This window comes from Schistocerca cancellata, chromosome 9, assembly GCF_023864275.1.
Source record: "Schistocerca cancellata isolate TAMUIC-IGC-003103 chromosome 9, iqSchCanc2.1, whole genome shotgun sequence".
NCBI classification, from domain to species: domain Eukaryota; kingdom Metazoa; phylum Arthropoda; class Insecta; order Orthoptera; family Acrididae; genus Schistocerca; species Schistocerca cancellata.
The window spans coordinates 511,262,835-511,287,245 of NC_064634.1; the positions used below are offsets into that span (position 1 = coordinate 511,262,835).

The 24,411-nt window shown below is 41.9% G+C and overlaps 1 protein-coding gene and 1 pseudogene across 1 annotated transcript in view; both read right to left on the bottom strand.

Annotated features, from left to right (window-relative positions):
* LOC126101111 (choline/ethanolamine kinase) overlaps positions 1 to 24,411 on the bottom strand; it is a 200,436-nt gene that overhangs the window by 145,716 nt on the left and 30,309 nt on the right. The gene's annotated exons all lie outside the window — the stretch shown is intronic.
* LOC126102356 (5S ribosomal RNA) lies at positions 14,858 to 14,975 on the bottom strand (annotated as a pseudogene).

Here is a 24,411-nt window from a genome sequence, read left to right on the forward strand (position 1 = left end):
GTGCACGGGTATGGAGGCAACCTTATGAACAGTTCTTCGTTTTCAGATGCTTAGACATATCTTTAGTCTACAGTTATGTACTTCAAAAATGGTTCAAATGGCTCTGAGCACTATGGGACTTAACATATATGGTCATCAGTCCCCTAGAACTTAGAACTACTTAAACCTAACTAACCTAAGGACATCACACAACACACAGTAACCACGAGGCAGAGAAAATCCCTGACCCCGCCGGGAATAGAACCCGGGAAGCCAGGCGTGGGAAGCGAGAACGCTACCGCACGACCACGAGCTGCGAACAGTTGCGTACTTCAGCACCACACGAATAACATATATTGTGTTCACCACCATCCCTTTGAGACTTTGCCCGTAACAAATTGCAAAGTTTGTCGATTAGTGTGAGCTGTAAATACGTTGAGAGTTTACTCTGCACCACTGTGGAATTCGTACGTTGTAGAGGCCACTGTGTCTCATTATATTTATTATATTTTTGTTATCTTTGTAACTTGTACTATTTTATTGGTATAATTCCAGTAAAGCTTTATTTGCTTCCAGTGTAATATCTTGTCTGTATAATTTTAACAGGTCTGCATTTATTTTGTGGGAATATTTCGCTATTACAATTCTGCGGTGAATTTAAAATAGGATAAAAAGCCGATTGTTGGCTCATAATTTAAAGTAGTGTGGAATTGAAGGAAATCTGTACTTTCTTTTAGTTACAAAGTTCATTGGTTAATATACCAGTATGATGATTGAATATTGCTTGCAGCTACGCTAAAAAATTGTATTTCTGCAGTTGCAAAAATTTTGTTATGTAATGTTAAATAACGATATGATGACAAATTAATGGATATTTGTTTTTGTAAATAATATGATCATCTAAGTGCACACTTCAGCAATTTTTACAGATTTCATAGCTGACTATTTGAGCACCTACAAATATGAACTAAAATATACTGCTAAGTGTATTCCTGACAATACAAAACTTATCTAGTGTGTAAAGGGCCTATTTCTGTACGTTGCATTAGTACCTCAAATTTAATTTTTATGCATATCATAGCTGAATATACATGCTGTAGGTGTGCGTCTCAACTAAAACTGTGACAAATTCTTATCTTGATTATGCAAAATGGAAGAAAAATGGCTTCTACTTTGATAGTAGTACGGAAAAAAAATTACCAAAAACAAAGAATAAGGCTTTACGTTACATTGCCTTAAAATTTATTTTAGGATGAATGCTTCTTGGTATGGAAGCTAAACCAATAATTTTCACACAGTTTCAACTTATTCCTCACAGAAACTGTTACCTCAGTGCCGAAATTCATAGTATTTCCGGCAGTGAACTGATGAAAAAGATACTTTTGTATACTGAGAGTTACTACTGCTGACACTTCGATCCCACTTGAAACAGGAATACAAGGATCAGCTGTTTTGTCACGATGTACATCAGGCTTCGAGAGTGAGAAAAGGCGTTAAAAATTAGGTTTCAATTGTCTGATTATGAGCATACCTTCACGAAAACATACTGTTTCAAAGCACATACTCAGAACTGTCAATTCAACACACGAACGATATGAGGGTAGGTTTAATGTAGGGCTTTAGCAGAGAAAGAGACTTCTAAGACTCGCCAAGATGGCGAACTGCTACGCCCACCGGCTTTAACTGACGCCTGTGCTCGACACAGCTAACGCGATGTCCCCTGTATTCTAACCGGCTTGTCAGGCTCACGCTGTTAGCTGGTGTCGCCGCATAGGCGCTTGCCACCGACCGGCAGGCCTCGGTGCCGCAACGTACCTAGTCCCTGAGCGACTCGAGCGATCACGCAACACGACCAAGTGGCGGACAGAACAAGAGCGCACGACGCAGCGGTGATGAGTGTGCAAACACAGCTGCTTAACTCCTGCCAAACGAAGGGTGTCCAATACATGGCGACCACATCTGATTTTAGAACAGAAGAAACAGTGTCGGTTGCACATGGTAGGTTTATTTAATCTTTACATGATACGCGTTTCGCCTGTTCTAGGCATCATCAGAGAATCCCTGGGGAAATTACAAACTGATAAGTATAAATTGCTATTAAAGGTAACAATAAATAAAAAGTAACAAAAGAAATACATGCATCGATTAGACTATATAATACAGGGTCATATTTGTGTTTTGGGGGCGGGGGGTTCTTTATTGATATCGTTGTCAGAGGGCGTTCGCACGATCGTGTTGTAGCAGCTCTAAAATACTGAGTTTGTACTTCTTCGGATGACTGGAGGAAGAGTGCACTGTTGAAACGCAAGTAGAAGGCTTTCTGAAAATTTCTAAGGTAATTTTACCGTCATTAAGTCGTAGGGAAAGGTCAAGATAGTTGAAGACTCCATCTTGGTTCATTACTTCACGGGTGAAGATTAACTGAGGGTGCAACTGATTTAACTCTTCAGTGACTCAGTCTCTTCGCGAAAATAATCAGAATATCATCCACATATCTCTTGTACAGGATGATTTTTTTTTTACTAATGGGAGATTTTCGTTTAAAATATTCAGATGCGTTTGTCTATCACGTTCAATCTGAATATAAAGAATTACACAGTCCGCGCTTTGTAATCCGTAAAAATGATTACAGCTATGTTGGTAAACCGTCTATACGACGAACGAAAACACATTGAAGTCTCCGTTATTAATTCTTCGCCAATATGCGCCGTGTGTGAAAGCAAATGTATGGCTATCCCACTTCTCTGGCCGTTTTCGTATAACTTGGTTAAGCTACTGCGGCATGTTTTTTGGAAGGGCTCTCCCATGCAATACACGCTCCCCCTTAACGAGCAAACTATCACGAATTTATTATACAAGTCACGTGTCTACAAAATTAGGTATACAGAATCTATCGGTCAAACAGGGAGATCTTTCGAGGCCAGATTCAACGAGTATCTACTGACATAAAAAGGTCAGGTGAAAAAATTTTCCCCTTTGCCCAGCACCTCAAATCTTCTGACCACTGGCCTCCAAATTTAGAAAACCTTAAAGCCAATTAAGGCAAGAAACAATTTATTAGAAGAGTTTGTAAGTATCTTTTTCAAACCTCCAAATCTAATAAACGAGCAAATCTGTTCGAGACATCACACATTTTTTGATATAATGATGAATATCTTTAAATGATGGTTGCCGCCTATATTACTTATTGAATTTTTTTTTTTAAGCTGTAGCAATCAGTGAAGTGCGCCTTTTCTCACTAACGCTCCACGCGGCCTTGACGCCTGGTTGGCAGTCTTGTTTCCGGCACGACAGCGCGAGCTCACAGTGTTGTAAACAGACCATATTTGTGTTCATAGGGCGGTTCCTACAAGCGTAAGTTATCACCGTTACAGTCAGTTTTTCGGTTTAACGTTGGTTATGACATCGCTGCTTCATATTTTTACTAACATTTTTAGCTGTTTCTTTATTCTATTAGCGCCCATTGTAAGGAGTGTGTCAGAACTCTCCATTACATTGAAAATAATATAGTCAACGCTACTCTTTGCATTGTGCAAGCACTGAGGTATTGATAGTAACAATCTGAGGGCGAAACATGGGAGCGCGATTCTAAGCACTGTTGTGAGACGAGGTCGGTCTGCGAGGGTGGAAGTAGTAGAGTCGGTCGAGAGCTCTGAGACAGAAGACGTGTCATGCTGCCCTCAGGTCGGTGATGGCAGATCTTTCCACAGTCAATGGCTTTTTTCATTTACATAGCCAGGAGAAATTTAGATGGCTTAACTACGCTTGAAGATGGAATTAAAGGTAAAATTCGCAAGCATAGCACAAAAGCAATTTAAGTGTTAGGCTCGTGACAGTCCGAGTTTTCAATAATCCCATGTATTGCTTGTCAGTTAAAGAAGCCTCCTTATCCTCCAAATAATAACAATTATTCTCCACATCTAATTATTATATAAACGCTGTGATTATTAAATGTTAATGTAACTTTGAAATAATTTGTTAATCTGGCAATCTGCCAATAGTGACACCTACGTCATTTTCATGATGATTCTGAAGTTTTGAATAGACTGAATTTATGACATCCCTAATCACAAGCTATTTAGTAGTTAACAGGACCCAAAAAAACTCCTTTTTCTTGAATTCATTCTGTGTAACGGTAAGCATTAGCCTCTGATGCTGCATGCTGTTGCGAATTGCTGTAAACCACATGGAATCACAGGGATCACAAATTTAGCATTGGAGGGCAGTGTGGAGGGTAAAAATCATAGAGGGAGACCAAGAGATGAATACATTAAGCAGATTCAGAAGGACGTAGGTTGCAGTAGGTACTGGGAGATGATGAAGCTTGCACAGGATAGAGTAGCATGGAGAGCTGCATCAAACCAGTCTCAGGACTGAAGACCACAACAACAACAACAACAACAACAACAACAACAACAACATGGGAAAAGGCAGTCATCCAAAGAGCTGAGTGCAAAACTTAGCGCCAAAACAGTGACGCTGACACACCACAACATGTCGTGTACTCTAAACCAGTAAATTCCGTTGCACAAGCCAGATTCTGTATCACTTGTAAATTCTTGTTCAAAAACGCAGTCGTATTAGTTGAACATACGTTACACCATTCATCTGCCAAAGGTGTATTAGAGTAGCCATTATGTTGGTATTTTGCACTCTTGTTTTTCTGCTCACTGAATTTGCCTAAGTTAGGTACCCCCTGCACGTTTTAGCAGTTTTCTTCTTCCTACTGTCATTACCTTTTTCGTGTTGTTTCTAGGTGACGTAATGAAGCACTGGCAGTGGCTATCTAGCTGTTACCTCCTAGCCTTTTGGGACTCTGGGTTACGATCGACGCCTCGGTCACGATTAACAAGAATTTTTGTCTGTAAGCCCAGTTATGATCCAATATTTTATGAGTTGAAATTTATACCCTTCACCACCCTCTGAAACGCAAATGTAGCTCAGTGCTTCCTAGTCCAATCGGTGTATGTGTTCCTCATGTTATTTTTAATTTATTCATTTGTTATTGCCTTTAATAGCAATTAATACTTACATAAGTTTGTAATTTCCCCAGATTGTCTAATGCATAGAACAGTCGAACCCCGTAACATGTGAAGATTAAATGAACTTACCGTACGCAATTACGACTTTTCCTGTTCTACAGATCTATTATGGTTGCAGTACCAGTGCCACCGTGGTAGTTATGGATTGGAATGATTTTAATGAGATTTTATGTCTGATTTTAGTTGACTTTTCCGGCCTTTAGGTGGCAACACTGCCCCAGACTACAGTGCGTGAAAAATATTTAGATTGTGTCCTGAGTGTTTTTGCAAAAGGGCTAGAGAGTTCGAATAAGAAGAAATTTAATGTCAAAGTTTTTAGACTAGCGAGTGATCCTAGTGTATCTATGTGCGTGGGAAGTCACAGTCATCAATCTTTAGTACAAAAGATACAAAATCGGTAAGAAATGCAATAAAACTTTAAACTACGTGTGAAAAACTGAAGGGGCTTCATTACTGCTTCTCTCTAACTTACTTGAAAGACTAAGATGTGTTTTGTGATGCAATAAGGGTCACGTCAGAAGATCCATCAATCGCTCAGTTCGATGTTTACCTCATACCATATTATATTATATTGATGAGGAAAATGCATTTTTCTTTCTTCCTTCACATTATTGCGAGTAACTTGAAGATTGAAACAACCTTATTGTCGGCTAAATAATGTCAGCTGTGGTACCGTACCGAAGACTGACAAAATAACTAAGATTATATCAGTATTCATCCAGAACAAAATTTTATAATTCCAGAAGGGTGAAAATAACGGGTTTCACTTTTTGAAGTGTGTTTCGTACAAAGCTGAAATGTTTTCGCTAACTTAAAAGTATCTTCTTCTTAAATGAACTTTGAACTGAAGCTCGTTATGTAATTTCTCTCGTTTAAACACTGTCGTTCCTTTAGTACCAATTAAGATATTTATGATAATAATGAGGGAATTACAAGATGCACCGTGTAAAATTAAACATAGAAAAACACTGGGCCACGATGGAAATAACACGGAGCTGATTGAATATGCATCTCTCACACTGAAAACCAGATTTATCAACTACATTAACAGATGCCGAACAAATAAAAAAATTCCAGAGGACGAAAAATTAGCAGCAATAATATCTATTTACAAGAAAGGAAACAGAAATAGTTTCTAAAACTATGCGTGGGATCTCTCTGCTAAACACGTAGAACAAAACTAAGTTTAAAATATTGAAGGAGAGACAGGCAATAGTTGTTAATATTCTGATAGAACAGCAAAAGGGCTTTCGAAAACGTGGATTGCGCACAGATAATAAGTTTGCTATTAGAGAAATTATTCAGAAACACACAGTTCGGTAAAGAAAGATACGTGCCATTGACAGACTCAACAATAGATACATCAGCTATTCAAAGACTATGTGAAATCTTTTGATAAATTAAATAGATAAGAGCTATGAGAGATAATGGACAAGAGAGGAATAGCTCTGCTCATAATAACGGTCGTAAAAATGTGTACTAAGGGTCAAAATCGCCACTGCTGGAAGTGGAAAATCTAAGACCAGGAAAATTTTTGATGAAAGGTAAGGATGCAGATTCTCTCCACATCTTTTTAAAATTTATACTGGTGATAAGCTGAGACAATGGGCAAATTTTTATACTATGGGCTCAACGAAAGGAATTCTTGTACGACATTACAACATTTTGCTGAAGATCAGCTCGTGACTGCTTACACTAATAGCAGGTCATATTTTATCCATAACAGCTACGTAAGATATAATATATGGGAGAAATGGACATACAAACAACAGAAACATTTAATTACATTAATGCAACAATCTATAGAATTCTCAGGACCGAAGTAAGAAAGAAAAATAATTTGTACAAAATGACGTCGGTACCAACAGTAACATACGGATGGTTCAAATGGCTCTGAGCACTATGGGACTCTAACTGCTGTGGTCATCAGTCCCCTAGAACGTAGAACTAGTTAAACCTAACTAACCTAAGGACATCACACACATCCATGCCCGAGGCAGGATTCGAACCTGCGACCGTAGCAGCAGCGCGGCTCCGGACTGGAGCGCCTACAACCGTACGGCCACCGCGGCCGGCAGTAACATACGGAAGTGAGCCATAGGCTGTAAGAACAAGAAATGGACGAACAGTATGAACACTGGATATTCGATTTGTGAGAAGAGTAATTGGGTACCCACTACCAGACAGGAGTATGAATGCTGGTATCAGAGACGTGGACGTGAAAAGCTTAAATGATTAGATGAAGGAATACCGGAATAACTTTAAGGAACATGTCACAGTAATACCAAAATTAATGATGAGTCATTACCCAGTGGTCAGAAGATCTTTAGGAAGACCGAGAAAAAGGTGGAGAGATCTATAATTTCAATCATTAGTGCGTAACAGGCAGATCTGTAAAACAAGGTTGACTTTTTAAATTTTGTAATAATTTTTTTCTTTGCCATAATATTGTACGCGCTTACAATATGGGTTGTTGACATGTTGGGAAGAGTGGCCAAGAGAAAATCATAGGCCTGCTGGTAGCTGCAGAGTTCGTGTACTGGCGGCGTGGGAAGTTTTGGACGAGCTGCGGGGTCGGTGAGCTGAGCACGTAGAAGTTGCCAGAGTTCGGTGTGAGCCGTCATCAGAGGCGACAGCGCCAGATGACGCGTGGACCATCAGCCGAAATTACGAAGCGTGTATACAGAATAATCAGTGAGCCGGACCAGCGTTTAAGCCTACGAAGGAGACGCAACAGTGACGAATGGTCGGCAATGTGTGTGTGTGTGAGATGCGTGTAAACAAGTGTCTCATTTGCTCTCCTCGCGCGCAGCTGTGTATTGCCGGCAACACTGAAATGCAACCTGATGAGGAACAAACAAGTGCGGAAGAAACGCGCACAGGCGCTGAGAAGCGGACGCCTCCGCTTACGTGGCTCCCGCCGCTCCCTATGTGGGGTCGCGGTGCCACACCACAGCACAACACACCACATCTCGTTACACGAGAAGGCGACTCATTACGACGCGTCACTCGATACGCGTGTTTACCGCACACGCCTCCGCACCAGATAACCGACTACGCGGCAGCCTCGCTGTTTACACGCCACACTTCTCTGAAGCGCGCTTGCATAATGCAAGCTTACCCAATGAGTTTCTGCTCCTTGACACACACACACACACACACACACACACACACACACACACACACACAGAGAGAGAGAGAGAGAGAGAGAGAGAGAGAGAGAGAGCGAGAGTTATCGCAGATTCGGCAATTACTACCACATTCTCACAGCCCAAGAAACTTTACAGAGGAACTATAGAAGGCAGTCAAATGAAAACGAGACGAATGGGGAAAGTAAGTCGACTGTTTATTATTTCGAAAACAATCGCCGTAACATTAATACACTATCCCATTGACACAGGACGGTCAATGTCTTTACGAAAAAATGTTTGCGGTTGCATATGAAACCATGATTGCACCCAGCCGTGCACCTCTTCGCCATAGGTAAATCGAAGGCCACGAATGTTTTTTTTACGGGCTCCAAGATTATGTTAATTACATGAGGAGACATCGGGACTACACGGTGGGGCGTTTACGGGTGCACACGTTGCCGACGTTAGTTCAAATGGCTCTGAGCACTATGGGAAGAGGTCACCAGTCCCCTAGAACTTATAAGGGAACTTCCCCATCGCACCCCCCTCAGATTTAGTTATAAGTTGGCACAGTGGATAGGCCTTGAAAAACTGAACACAAATCAATCGAGAAAACAGGAAGAAGTTGTGTGGAACTATGAAAAAATAAGCAAAATATACAAACTGAGTAGTCCATGTGCAAGATAGGCAACTTCCACTATAGTTAAAGAGTTCAGGAGCGCCGTGGTTCCGTGGTTAGCGTGAGCAGCTGCGGAACGAGAGGTCCTTGGTTCAAGACTTCCCTCGAGTGAAAAGTTTACTTTCTTTATTTTCGCAAAGTTATGATCTGTCCGTTCGTTCATCGACGTCTCTGTTCACTGTAATAAGTTTAGTGTCTGTGTTTTGCGACCGCACCGCAAAACCGTGCGATTAGTAGACGAAAGGACGTGCCTCTCCAATGGGAACCGAAAACATTTGATCGCAAGGTCATAGGTCAACCGATTCCTCCACAGGAAAACACGTCTGATATATTCTATACGACACTGGTGACAGCATGTGCGTCACATGACAGAAATATGTTGTCGACCCACCTAACTTGTACACTTGGCGAATGGGTAAAAAGATTCTTCTACCTTGCCCGATTTAGGTTTTCTTGTGGATGTGATAGTCACTCCCAAAAAAGTGATGAAAACATAAGAGTTTGTCACATAAACTGAAAATAAAATATTAAACTTTTTACTGGAGGCAGGACTTGAACCAAGGACCTCTCGTTCCGCAGCTGCTCACGCTAACCACGGGACCACTGCGCTCCTGAGAGCGCGCCATCCTTGATGTTGCCTATCTTGCGAATGGACTACTCAAATTGTATATTTTACTTATTTTTTCATAGTTCCACACAACTTCTTCCTGTTCTCTCGATTGATGTGTGTTCAGTTTTTCAAGGCCTATTCACTGTGCCAACTTATAACTAAATCTGAGGGGGGTGCGATGGGGAGGTTCCCTTGTTAGAACTACTTAAACCTAACTATACTAAGGACATCACACACATCCATGGCCGAGGCAGGATCCGAACCTGCGACCGTAGCGGTCGCGCGGTTCCAGACTGTAGCGCCTAGAACCGCTCGGCCACCCCGGCCGGCGTTGCCGATGTTGATTCGATTACGCTGCAGAAGTTTCGCTGCAGAGCCCTTACACACCCTCCATACGACCACTTCCTATGCTATTTCCGTATTTCTGGACGAAGTGCTGCACGCCTGGGCGCAATCGTGGCTCCGTAGTGTAATGGTTCTTTATTTACGTGACCATTACGGCACTCCAACCCCAGTCCTCGATACCAGTAATATCGTACTATTTTTCTGCGAAGTAAAAGACATATTTTTGTGACAATATTCACATTTGGTTTTATTAATGTATAGGTGCTCCGATGTATCGATATATTACAGTGATATGGTCCTTGTGTGTATTCATTTCTGTGAGACTCATAATCTTTGACTCACTTGTAACCGTTTTGGCGCGAATGCGCACAGTGCAGTCTTTGTTTCACTTTGCAGAAGTTAAGTTGTTATTTCGCTTTGTAAAAGAACAGTCGAGTCTTGTGTTTGGTTAAAGGGGAGATTAAATATATGAAGATTGCTACAAAACTGTTTTCTTGATGATGTGACAATTAACAAGTAGTATATGTGAATTTACAAGCAGTTTAATAAAAATGTGGATCGTGAACACCAAGTCAAAAATTATTTCTACCATTCCATTGTTCTGATCTGGGATTGTTTGATCATTAAGAATTTCCTGAAAAACCCATTTGTTAGGTCTTCAAATATTGCTAAAATACAGACCTGGACCTTCTAGCAGTCAAAGTGGGGAATCACCCTAGAATCAACAAGATGAGCTATAACAACTTCGACGAAATCTACGTGGGAATCCATTCAAGATAAGTGCCAAAATTAATGAGTTTTGTACAGTGGCTTCATTATTTCTATTCTGACGACACCACCCACAGTCAATAACTTTGTTATTGCCGGATAAAGCAAACATATGCTGCGGGAGCAACATTATTAATCTGATTTCTAACCTACTTTGCTAGTGGTGGTGGTGTTAGACTAGGCAATCGCAATCGTATTTCCAGCAAGACACAGTCTTGTCTCAGTGTGGGATAAATGTATCGACAGTTGCGGAGATTACTTTTTAAGTAATGAACAGTTTATTTACTTTGCTCCATGAGCTCGTTTTCATTTGACTGCCCTTTGTTATGGTAGATGTCAGATAGAATTTAATTCAAATGGCTCTGAGCACTATGGGACTTAACTTCTGATGTCATCAGTCCCCTAGAACTTAGAACTACTTAAACCTAACCAACCTAAGGACGTCACACACATCCATGCCTGACGCAGCATTCGAACCTGCGACCGTAGCGGGTAGAATTTAATTCATCCAGGGGAACAAGTGCCTTATAAATCACTCGCCATCAATCTTGAATATTGCTCGCCAGTCTGGAATTCTTAACAGATTCCGTTAATCCAAAGGAGAAAAGATCCAACAAGAAGAGACGCATTCCCTTACCGGATAGTTAAGTTGGCACAAGAGCGTTACAGAGATGCTCTACAAAAGTCCAATTGCAGACGCTACAAAACAGGCGCTGTACATCGAGACAACGTTTATGGGAGAGTACGTTCCGGAAAAGCTCGAGCAGCACATTACCTCTCCCCACTCACAAGGTTTTATACGTTTTTGAAAAACCACTGGAATTTAAAATAGCTTCCATTCGTCTCAGAATGGATAAACAGATGCCCTGTATCGTTTTCAAGGGAATCTTATGGCATTCTGCGTGCACAATGGTGGCAAGTTGTGCGCTCAGGGGCTCTGTCGTCTTCGCATCATCATTTGGGAAAAAAACATTGTACCATGCGATGGGGTTTATCAGCAAAATAAAATAATCACATAATCCTCGACAGTAAGTCGATCTTGGAGAGTACCAATGGGCCTACTGAATACCACAATATACCTGCCCAAATCATCACAGAACTCCCGCCAGACGTTATCTCGGCTAGGAGGTAAGAGCAGTGTGAAACAGGGCTCATCCGACCAAATGGTATTGTTCCATTGCTTCACTGTCCAGGCTTTGTGGTTTCGGCACCACATTTTCTCTATACGTCGTATCTGCATTGCTCTGGAGTGACACTGGAATTCCAGCTCACCTCGCATTACCCTGCTTGTGGAGCTCCCGTCGTGTTGTTTTGCTGCTGACAGGGTTGGCGAGTGCAACATTCAGTTCCGCAACAAGTTTTGCACCTGTCATCCTTTTATTTTGCGACACCTCTTCAATGACCGTTTGTTACACTCACTCAGCACACACTTTCATCAACGTTGTGACTTAGTGCATAATGTTTTTCAGCTTCCCCTGTATGGTATGCCGTATAAATCCGGTGCAGAGCTTCTCGACACCAAACACTTGGTCTATCTCGGTTGTGGAAACACGCGGCATAAGAGCACCGAAAATTTGTCCACGCTCGAATTCACATATCTCAGACACAATGCGTTCACCACTACACAGAACACTTCCAACGTATTGAGGAGATTGCACAGCTGCCGTTGGTGGTCACGTAGCACAGTGCAAAATGCAGGCTTGGAGGCTTGGATGGCATCTGCATCTATGATCAAAACCAAAGATGTCTGACGCTGTTTTCATATTTTTGTCCAATCCCAGTGCATCTCATCTGGCGCCGATTAAGTGATCCCGTGTTCAAACGCTAGGCTCTTCCATGGATTCAATTAATACAACCTCATTGCAAGCCGACAGCATTATGGTATGTCGTTAAAATTTCCGCTGCCACTTGGAAAAAAAGGCCCTTCTGGAAGCAGCTTATTCTACATTCCTGAAATAGAACGTTTATTTCTACAGTAAACGAATTTGTCTGGTACTAATACATTCCACCTCCCACATATTTTGTTTGCTTAGTTTAGATCTTTCCTCAATAGGAAATGAACGATACCTTTGCATTGCAAACAAAAATATAGAGTGTTATAAGCATACGTATGAAACTCAGACTGACATGAAGAATATTATGAATTGTTTGTGTGCGACAGTGATTTATTTAGAACGTGTTCTGTTTGCGCTACAACAGCTTACACACTGTCCTGGAAAACCATACAGGCCAGAGTCCAATGGAACATATTTATCAGTACACTACAGTTTCATCTTATATCTAAACAAATGCAGGCTCACTAGCACGTTATTACTATCGAAAGAAAAAACGACGCTAAACATTAAAAAATTCTTTTGCAGAGCAGTAACGGATGAAATGCTGCAGCTGAAAACAATGTAATCGAAAATGTCAGTCATCTGTTGCTGCCTTTACACTTAAGATACACTGACGTCATAATACGTCGTACTAAAATCTTGATTAGGTACAGACTTCAATAATTTCAACACAATATGACGTATGCTCAGTTCCCGTTAAGAAAACAATTAGCATGAATTTGCTACCTCCCAGAGGGGATTCTCCGTTTGTGGCATATATTACAGGAGTGTATCGTTAATGCCGGCAATTTGCTCTCCACGAAAGAGCCAGCAAATACCTACGTACATTGGTAAAAATGGCCGGAAGTGGTTTAACTTGTGAAATCGGGGACATGCGTTCTCTCTCAGCGACTGCCCACATAACGCATAGCTGTGTCGTGACTCGCTGCTTCTGGCACCCGCCGCCTTTCGGGAATGCGAATTACTCACAGCCGACCGGATGGACAGCCTGCGTGAACCATTCTACGCTCTGTGCACGTACTCTGTAAATTTGATGCCAGCTCTGAGCCACTTATCGACAAACCTTTTACTTGCCGAATGCGCATTATCTCGGCCAACTGCTGCTAAGCAACAGCAAATTTCGGTTCACAGCTATCATAGAAACTCCAACAGAAAGGGAAAGTTTAAATTTTAAATGGTGTAAACCATATTCTATACTGTCACTGTAACGTTTCACCATTATGTGCGGAAATTATAATTTCTTATGCCAAATACTCGTGTACGTCAGAAATACTATATTTGAAATTAATAAAATAACGTTTTTCTCGTTTTCATTATAACGTTTGTAAGTAGGCTGTTTAGGTTTTTATATTGGTAACGCCACGTAGCGCTCTGTATGAAAATCACTGGCTGTGCTGCGTGCAGTCTGTGGCTGGTTTGTATTGTTGGAATTTGCTAATGTAGCGTTGGGCAGCTGGATGTTAACAGCGCGTAGCGTTGCGCAGTTGGAGCGGAGCCGCCAGCAGTGGGGAGACAGATGGCGGAGTTGAGAGCGGACGATCTGGACGTGTGTCCATCAGAGACAGTAAATTTGTAAGACTGGATGTCATGAACTGATATATATATATAAATACATTGTTTGTTCTCTATCAAAATCTTTCATTTGCTAACTATGCCTACCAGTAGTTAGAATCTTTCATGTAGCTGGCAGTATTGACGCACGCTGTATTGCAGTAGTTCGAGTAACGAAGATTTTTGTGAGGTAAGTGAATCGTGAAAGGTATAGGTTATTGTTAGTCAGGACCATTCTTTTATAGGGATTTTTGAAAGACAGATTGCGTTGCGCTAAAAATATTGTGTGTCAGTTTAGTGTTGATCGGAATAGGTAAAGAGCGAAATGTCTGAGTACGTTCAGTTCTGCTCAGCTGTTTGAAAATCAAATAACGTAAGGGTTTGTTTGGTTGGTTGGTTGGTTTGGGGAAGGAGACCAGACAGCGTGGTCATCGGTCTCATCGGATTAGGGAAGGATTGGGAAGGAAGTCGGCCGTGCCCTTTCAGAGGAACCATCCCGGCATTTGCCTGGAGTGATTTAGGGAAAGCACGGAAAACCTAAATCAGGATGGCCGGACGTGGGATTGAACCGTCGTCCTCCCGAATGCGAGTCCAGTGTCTAACCACTGCGCCACCCCGCTCGGTAAGGGTTTCATCAGCACAATAATTCACTAATTTTTCTAAGGAGACGTTTCACGTTGTACATTACCTAATGGTCCATAAGGCTTCATTCCATAAGCACTCTGTTGTCACGCCACGAGTAGCCTACCGGGACCATCCGACCGCCGTCTCATCCACGGTGGAGGATGCGGATAGGAGGGGCGTGAGGTCAGCACACCGCTCTCCCGGTCGTAAGATCGAATTCTTGACCGAAGCCACCACTATTTGGTCGAGTAGCTCCTCAGTTGGCATAACGAGGTTGAGTGCACCCCGAAAAATGGCAACAGCGCATGGCGGCCAGGAAGATCACCCATCCAAGTGCCGACCACGCCCGACAGCGCTTAACTTCGGTGATCTCACGGGAACCGGTGTTTCCACTGCGGCAACGCCGTTGCCCTTCATTCCATAACAAGTAACATATCGTTCCCTAGCCGCCGATGTATGTTAGCACTGTTCGGTGTTGTATGGATCTGACTATAGGCAGAAGGAGATTTTTTTTCTCAGCCTGGAACTGATCAGTCTTTCTTAAATCACCCTAAATGAGTTGTGGCTGGACCCTAGGTGGAGAGCTTAAAGAGGGATCATCATCATCATCATCATCATCATCATCATCATCATCATCATCATCATCATCACTGCGCAAGCCACCTGTGTGTGATGGAGAATACTACTGTGGCACTATCAGATGCCCTCCTTCCCTGTACCATTGGCGAATGGTGTGTGAAAAGAATGATTAGTTCTCTCGTTGATTCGGCGGGGGGAGGGAGGGGGGGGGGAGGCGGCGCAGGCACCAAACAGTGAGATTGCAAAAATCAATGGAGGAACGACACAAACAGCACAGTCTAGCCAAGAGGAAGGGTTGGTAAGAGTGATTGTCGGTAAGCATCTATGTTAGCTTTTAATTCCTCGAATTTTCTCGTTTTAGTTATTTCGCGAAATGTATGTGGGTGGAATTTACATACTGTCCGACTCTTCCCGGGATGTGGTCCCTTGGAACTTCAGCACAAAACTCTCCGTGACTCGCAACGACTCCCTTGCAGCGCCTGCCACTGGATTTTGCCGAGCACCTCTGTAACGCTCGTGTGTCCGACTGAACTACCCTGGCCGGCCGCGGTGGTCTAGCGGTTCTGGCGCTGCAGTCCGGAACCGCGGGACTGCTACGGTCGCAGGTTCGAATCCTGCCTCGGGCATGGGTGTGTGTGATGTCCTTAGGTTAGTTAGGTTTAAGTAGTTCTAAGTTCTAGGGGACTTATGACCTAAGATGTTGAGTCTCATAGTGCTCAGAGCCATTTGAACCATTTGAACTACCCTGTGAAAAAATGCACTGCTCTCCGTCTGCACTTCTTTATATCTTATATCAGCGCCACCTGGTAAGGGTCCCATAGTGATGAGCAGCACTCAAGAATCGGACCAACAAGTGCTTTCTACCCCACTTCTTTATTGTATGAGTCACATTTCCTTAAGATTCTTCTTATGAATCTCAGTGGTATCTGCTTTTCCTCCGTTTTATGTGGTCGTTCCACTTCAGGTCGCTCCGGGTGATTAATCCTACATATTTCCAGCAATTTGTCGCCAACATTGTAGTTTTACAGCAGTGGATTTCTTTTCCTTTGTATGCGTAGTGTGTTATGTAAAAAGCAACATGTTAACGAACCGCTTTTCGATCTTAAAAACAAATAAAATTGTAAATATCTTTCATTACAGACCACTGATTAAGCTTTACCTCAACCTCAAAGCGAAACGAATCTGGTAAAAAAAACACGCGTTTTCTTGCAGTTGCAACGATAGAACGAAAACACCCTCAGGAACTGTAAATCAACTACGGACAATGTGGCCACACAAATGGAGAATGTAATGCGTTATATTTTCTGAAATTCAGTGCGGACTGCCTGGGCCTGCACCATTAACCAATCCTCTGCAGGTCGTTCTGCAAATCGACACTGTCTTTTAGAGCTGCCACCTCCTTATAGATAATGGCATCATCTGCGACCAGTCTAAGAGCTTCCGACGCTTTCTGCTAGATCATTTATATGCATTGCAAACAGTAATGGCCCTATCACACTCCTTTGGGGTACTCCTGGAATTACGTCTGTCAATTTTGTTCCATTTGGAGCGACGTCTTGAGTTCTGTCTGCAAAAAAGTTTTGGATCCGTCGCAAATCTGTCCCGGTACTCGGTGAGCTGGTATTTCTCACTGGACGGCAGTGCGCGGCGGTGTCAAATACCTTCCTGGAAGTCAAGCAACATGGCGTCAGGCCGAGCGTCTTGTCTGTACAGCCGTGGATCTCACGGAGGAACAGAGCGAGCCGAGTTTCGCAAGATCTCGGTCTGCGAAATCCATGCTGATTTTTATGGAGAAGATTTTTGTTCTGCAGAAATGTTAAAATACGTGAGCATAAAACACATTCAATAATTTTAGAACAGATTGATGTTAGCAATTTTACGTTTGCCAGCCGGTGTTTCGAACATCCATAACAGAAAACATTAACGAAAGCAGCATCTTCTAGAAGAGATGCGAACAATAGAGGACTTAGGTGGCACAACTCGTGGGGTGTAACATTCGAGTGCCTTCTGGGGAGGAGGTGGAAAAGTAAGTGACGCACTATCAGCGATATTGCGAGTTTTCAGTACATGGCTTTTGTAATTAAAAGATTGCATTTCTGTCTTGTATGTGTAATCTCGAAGTGCGCTGCAGAACAGGTACAGACGATGCCGCTACTGGACCACTGACACAGTGACCAAAAAAAAATTTTAGGCCGCGTCCACGAAGTAATTTACTTACACGACTCTGCTGTCTCTTGTTTTCAAAGGGGTCACGGCAGATCTCCAACTGTCTCAGAGTTAAATGTCTTCGTATTCTAGGAATCGCGACAGCAGCGTCCACGCGCATCCCGCGCAATGAAGATACTAAGCGCCGTCACCAATCTAAGAAGTCTTCCTTACAGACGACTACTTAATGAGGCTAAGACCAATCAAGTGCAGTTTGTTCCAATTACACTGCTACAAAGTAGTTATTTTTCTTTGTAAATTTGAAATATCTGTACGTGTGAAGTCCTTACGAAGGAGCAGTAGCTTGGTTTGGTGAAGGAATAGGCTTCAGAGACTTGAGAAAACATGGGGAAACAAAATCAGGCTGGGGTGCGGGTGCGAATCCAGTTCTTTCACAGACCAACTATCCTGCGGCATCGTCCTCGGTACGAATAGGCACTGGTGCACACTTTTGAAAGACTGTTCCTGACATATTAAGGATACTTGCCCACTGATTCACTTCACAACGCAACTGTTTGAATATGTGATGTTTTCACATCATGTGGTCGTCACAAATGTGGCTAACGACAGCCTCATATTGGAACCGACCAAACTGCGGCAGTGCTGAGTGCTCTAATAGAGCTGTCCTTGCGGCCACGATGCCACAGGATGCTATTCGCAAATGCTTATCTATTTAGGTCATTCGCACCGCCGATATGGGCCTTGCCGAATGCCAGCTGCAAGCAGTTTGGCTGTTTAACACCGGCTTGGTAATCTGGTGACTGGTGTCTTGTGCGTGAACAGCCTGAGGCCTTGACAGTGTTCTCCGCCGGGATCAGTAGAAGCGAAGTTCTCCCGCTGATTTTGATCTGGGCTGAAGGGGGGGGGGGGCGGCTTTCTATCACCTCTTAGATCTTTGGCCTAGTTGTTAAAAGCAATAACCGTTGGTGAAAGTGGTATAGAAGCGTCTACTGTCTTAGGACCACCATAAATGATTCAGCAGTGCTGGCAGAATTGGAGGAGGAATAACGAGTTATGTTGCATGGGGTCATAAAATTGTACAGAATTAGGATGTATGTCGGAAAGCTCAAAATGATGAGTATCAACGAACGTGAAGGTTGGGTCCAAATGTTATTAGAAGGAAAGGCCTCGCAGCAAGTAAGGTATTTGGTAGTTTGGACGTTTGGTGTTAGAAAATATGAGCTACGCAAAGAAAAAGTAGTTGAAAAGGTGAAATGTTTATTGACAGCACGAAGAATTCTGATAGCATTAAGAAAGTGCTTTGTCTTGAGTGACAGAGTTAGACAGCCAAAAACAGAGAGGAAAAATACTTGGATAATTTTGAACAGCAGTTGTAGAGAGGAATGTTTAAAGTAAATGGACTGAGGAATGAAGGAGTGTAAGGGGCGACCAAAAGTTAGCGTTTGAGGGCGTTGCTAGAGTGTATATAAAACACGGCGCGACTCCGATGCAGGTATATAAGCGTTGACATGTAGGCACGGGATTAGCGAGTGTTTTGTGTCTTTCCGGCTAGCGTGCGGTAAATGCGGAAACATTAACTATGGCGATGCAAGTACCAACTGCGTCCAAACAGAACCAACATTCTGTTTTTTTCTTCGCTACTGAAGGAAAAGCACCGGTCGACATCCATCAGAGAATGAAGAATTTATATAGGGCAGCACGCCTGTCGAAATCCACCGTTGTGGAAGGGTGCGTTAAGTTCCGTTCTGGCCGGGATTTGACGCCGGTCGATGTGGGAAGCCGGCCTACTTATTGGGAAACACTCTAGCACCCACCCTTTACTCCGTATCTCTGCCCGTGCGATCACCACGCCTTCACTCCCTTAAAAGGAGGTCTTGAAGGGTCGACGATCCATGTCTGACGAGAGTGTGCAGCCAGTTTGGGACTACTTCAAGCAGCAGGACACGGCGTTCTGCCAAACGGGTACATTCAACCTGGTGCGTCGGTGGAATGATTGCCTCAGTGCTCACGGAGATTCTGTCCGACTGGCAAACTGAATCTGGACTGTACTTCCTTCTAACGGAAACTTTTTCATAACTCCTTATAATATTAAGAATAGGAAAGGAAAGGAAGCAAACGAAAATGGTAGAATATTTAGGTCGAGACACATTGCGAAGAAATTGGCTGCAACGAAGAGTCATCGAAGGAAAAATTGCAACGAAAACGGGGACAGGAAAAAGGATTGGAATATTGGCTGATAATAACAAATTGAATTAATCAGCTGATTAAGGATGAGACACAGGACAAGGAACGTTGAGAGACTAAAGTCGGTATTTGCCTTAAGGCAGATCTACGGGAAAGAAGGAGAAATGGAGTAATGTTTTTTTCCGTAGATCTAATGGGCACAGGTACACACCACAAGGCAACACATTACCATACAGAGAGGCAGGAGGCTACGGGTATCAGTCCAGAGAATGATTCCATGCAGCTCGCAAAGCCAATTTATTCTGTGCAGGCCTCTTCATCTATTCTCAACTACTGCAGCTGACACCCACATGAAACTATTTACTGTACCATACCTAGGTACCTCTACAATTTTGACTCTCCACACTTCTGCCCATTACGAAGTTGACGATTCCTTGATGCCAATTTGTAACATATTCCATTTTTTCCTCAATTCAGTAACGTTCATTAGTTGCTCGATCTGCCCCAATAATCATCATTCATCTGTGGAAACTCTCGAATGCTTGTATTTTCTTCCCGTTTGAACTGCTATAGTCCACGTTCCGATTCTGCACAAGGCTGCACTCCATACAGATACGTTTAGAAGAAACTTCGTAACACACACAAATTTACATTTCATGTTAAATTTCTCTTTTTTAGACACAGTTTTCATTTTATATGGTCTCTACTTCGGCCATCAGTTGTTTCGCAGTCGAAATAGCGAAACGCATCTTGTAATTTTCCTGTCTCATTTCATAATCTAATTTACTAAGTTTCGCCTGATGTACTTCGAGTACATTTCATTGTATAATGTGACTCCGTGAGGTTACAAATTTTCAGGGATGACGGTGAAGGGTAACCGTATTTATTGGAGATGAAGTAACCCGGTCCATAAACGACCGAGTCGACATTTATAAGCGAACATCGGCCCAACACCCTCTGACAGCGGACCCCTCCTACTGCAAGCTTATTTCGTGAACGGTTACACATATGGAAACGCAGTTTTCAGCAAATGTTATAGCGTCGAGAGCCACGCAGTTTTTTGTTTGTATAGTGTTTCTGGCGGTGGTACTAACGTAGATATTGATGCAGGTAGGCTTTTTAACAGAACCATATACTATCCCTTTCACCTGCAACGAGTACAAGGATTATCAGCAGCGGATTTTCCTCTACAGGAAGGATTTTGCCGATGGTTTTTGAATTAGACCATTAAAATTACGAGACTTCTATCATCAGTCCTCTTTACCGACGAAGCAACCTTTACCAGAATTTTTTTTTTTTTTTTTTTTTTTTAACCAGAACTGTCATCAACCTGCATAATCATCATCTGTGTGCTACAGTCAATCCTCGGGGAATGGTTGAGGCGTCTTATCAGCATCAATGTGTGGGCAGGGATTTTTGGCGACCACGTACTTTGCCTAGCTAGTCCACAACACCTAGACGGAGTAACGTACTTTGACTTACTGCGGAGTGCTGCTTCTGGGCTGCTTGAGGATGCGCCTTTGGCAGGACGAGAGGTTACGTCGTTTCTGCATGACGAAACACCACTCCGCTTCCGCATTACTTTTCGCCAGCATTTAACAGCGTCTTCCCCGGACGTCGGATAGGACGCGGAGGCCCTGACGCATGACCTGCTGGATCACTGGACTTAAAGCCCCCCTCCGATTTTTACCTCCGGGAGCTTCTGAGAAGCGTCGTGTATGCTGAACGAGTTCCCCATCTGCCGACCCTTCAACAGCGAGTTCACGGTGCCTGTGGCGCTATTCGAAGAGAAGCCGGAAAGTGCGAGAGTGTGCGACAATCCATGACGCGACGTGTGAACGTCTGCATTGCATCCCAATGGACGATTATTATTATTATTATTATTATTATTATTATTATTGACTTTTTTTCTCAGACTTAAGTCTGGTTAAAAATGGAACGTGACGCGGACCTCGGCCAAGCGTGACTTCCTTGTAACTGTATGGTATATGTTATATTGCATTTAGGAACTTTCGGGTAATTGAACATGTATCAATAATTACAGATTTTTGTAGTTGTATATATATGTTTGGATGTAGCTGTACTGCATTGATGTACTGGTGAATATTGTGAGGTATGACTCCTGTAGTTGATGGTATAATTGGGATAATGTCGACTGTATCCTGATGCCACATGTCCTTGACTTCCTCAGCCAGCTGGATGTATTTTTCAATTTTTTCTCCTGTTTTCTTCTGTATATTTGTTGTGTTGGGTATGGATATTTCAATTGGTTCTGTTAATTTCTTCTTTTTATTGGTGAGTATGATGTCAGGTTTGTTATGTGGTGTTGTTTTATCTGTTATAATCGTTCTGTTCCAGTATAATTTGTATTCATCATTCTCCAGTACATTTTGTGGTGCATACTTGTATGTGGGAACGTGTTGTTTTATTAGTTTATGTCGTATGGCAAGTTGTTGATGTATTATTTTTGCTACATTGTCATGTCTTCTGGGGTATTCTGCATTTGCTAGTATTGTACATCCGCTTGTGATGTGATCTACTGTTTCTATTTGTTGTTTGCAAAGTCTGCATTTATCTGTTGTGGTATTGGGATCTTTAATAATATGCTTGCTGTAATATCTGGTGTTTATTGTTTGATCCTGTATTGCGATCATGAATCCTTCCGTCTCACTGTATATATTGCCGTTTCTTAGCCATGTGTTGGATGCGTCTTGATCTATGTGTGGCTGTGTTAGATGATACGGGTGCTCGCCGTGTAGTGTTTTCTTTTTCCAATTTACTTTCTTTGTATCTGTTGATGTTATGTGATCTAAGGGGTTGTAGAAGCGGTTATGAAATTGCAGTGGTGTAGCCGATGTATTTATATGAGTGATTGCTTTGTGTATTTTGCTAGTTTCTGCTCGTTCTAGAAAGAATTTTCTTAAATTGTCTACCTGTCCATAATGTAGGTTTTTTATATCTATAAATCCCCTTCCACCTTTCTTTCTGCTTAATGTGAATCTTTCTGTTGCTGAATGTATGTGATGTATTTTATATCTGTGGCTTGTGATCGTGTAAGTGTATTGAGTGCTTCTAGGTCTGTGTCACTCCATTTCACTACTCCAAATGAGTAGGTCAATACTGGTATAGCATAAGTATTTATAGCTTTTGTCTTGTTTCTTGCTGTCAATTCTGTTTTCAGTATTTTTGTTAGTCTTTGTCTATATTTTTCTTTTAGTTCTTCTTTAATATTTGTATTATCTATTTCCATTTTTTGTTTGTATCCTAGATATTTATAGGCATCTGTTTTTTCCATCGCTTCTATGCAGTCGCTGTGGTTATCCAATATGTAATCTTCTTGTTTAGTGTGTTTGCCCTTGACTATGCTATTTTTCTTACATTTGTCTGTTCCAAAAGACATATTTATATCATTGCTGAATACTTCTGTTATCTTCAGTAATTGGTTGAGTTGTTGATTTGTTGCTGCCAGTAGTTTTAGATCATCCATGTATAGCAAATGTGTGATTTTGTGTGGGTATGTTCCAGTAATATTGTATCCATAATTTGTATTATTTAGCATGTTGGATAGTGGGTTCAGAGCAAGACAGAACCAGAAAGGACTTAATGAGTCTCCTTGGTATATTCCACGCTTAATCTGTATTGGCTGTGATGTGATGTTATCTGAATTTGTTTGGATATTAAGTGTGGTTTTCCAATTTTTCATTACTGTGTTTAGAAACTGTATCAATTTAGGATCTACTTTGTATATTTCCAAAATCTGTAGTAACCATGAGTGGGGTACACTATCAAAGGTTTTTTGGTAATCAATGTATGCATAGTGTAGGGACCTTTGTTTAGTTTTAGCTTGATATGTCACCTCTGTATCTATTGTCAGTTGCTCTTTACATCCTCGTGCTCCTTTGCAGCAGCCTTTTTGTTCTTCATTTATAATTTTGTTCTGTGTTGTATGTGTCATTAATTTCTGTATGATGACTGAAGTTAATATTTTGTATATTGTTGGTAGGCATGTTATGGGGCGATATTTAGCTGGGTTTGCTGTGTCTGCTTGATCTTTAGGTTTCAGATAGGTTATTCCATGTGCAAGTGTATCAGGGAATGTGTATGGGTCTGCAATGTAACTGTTAAATAATTTAGTTAGATGTGAATGTGTTGAGGTGAACTTCTTTAGCCAGAAATTTGCTATTTTATCATTTCCAGGGGCTTTCCAATTGTGTGTAGAATTAATTGCTCGGGTGACTTCATGTTGCAAAATTATCACTTCAGGCATTTGTGGTATCATCTTGTATGTGTCTGTTTCTGCTTGTATCCACCGTGCATGCCTGTTATGTTGTACCGGGTTTGACCATATGCTGCTCCAGAAGTGTTCCATGTCTGTTATGTTTGGTGGATTGTCTATTTTAATGTGTGTGTTATCCATTGTTTGGTAAAATCTCTTTTGGTTTGTGTTGAATGTTTGGTTTTGTTTCCTTCTATTTTCACTTTTTTTGTATCTTCTAAGTCGTTTGGCCAATGCTTGCAATTTCTGCTTTTTTTCATCTAATTGCTCTATTGCTTCTTGTTGTGAGATTTTACCTAACCTTTTTCGTTTTTTGTCTGATATTTCATTTCTTATAAATTGTGTTAGCTGTCCGATGTCTTTTCTCAGTTTTTCTATTCTGATCTGTAACCTGTGTTGCCATGCTGGTTTTGTGGGTTTCTTCTGTGTGTTGGTTTGTTCTGATCTCTGCCTAGTGTGTATATTTAGTGTAGTGAGTGCTCCTATATAAACCAGTAGTTGTAACTCTTCCATAGTTGTGTTTTCATTTATTTTGTTGTGTATGATTGTGTTGATAGTTTTTATTGTTGTTTCGACTTGTGGGTTATTTGGTGGTCTATGCAAGAATGGTCTAATGTCTGTATTTGTGTCTTTGTATTCTAT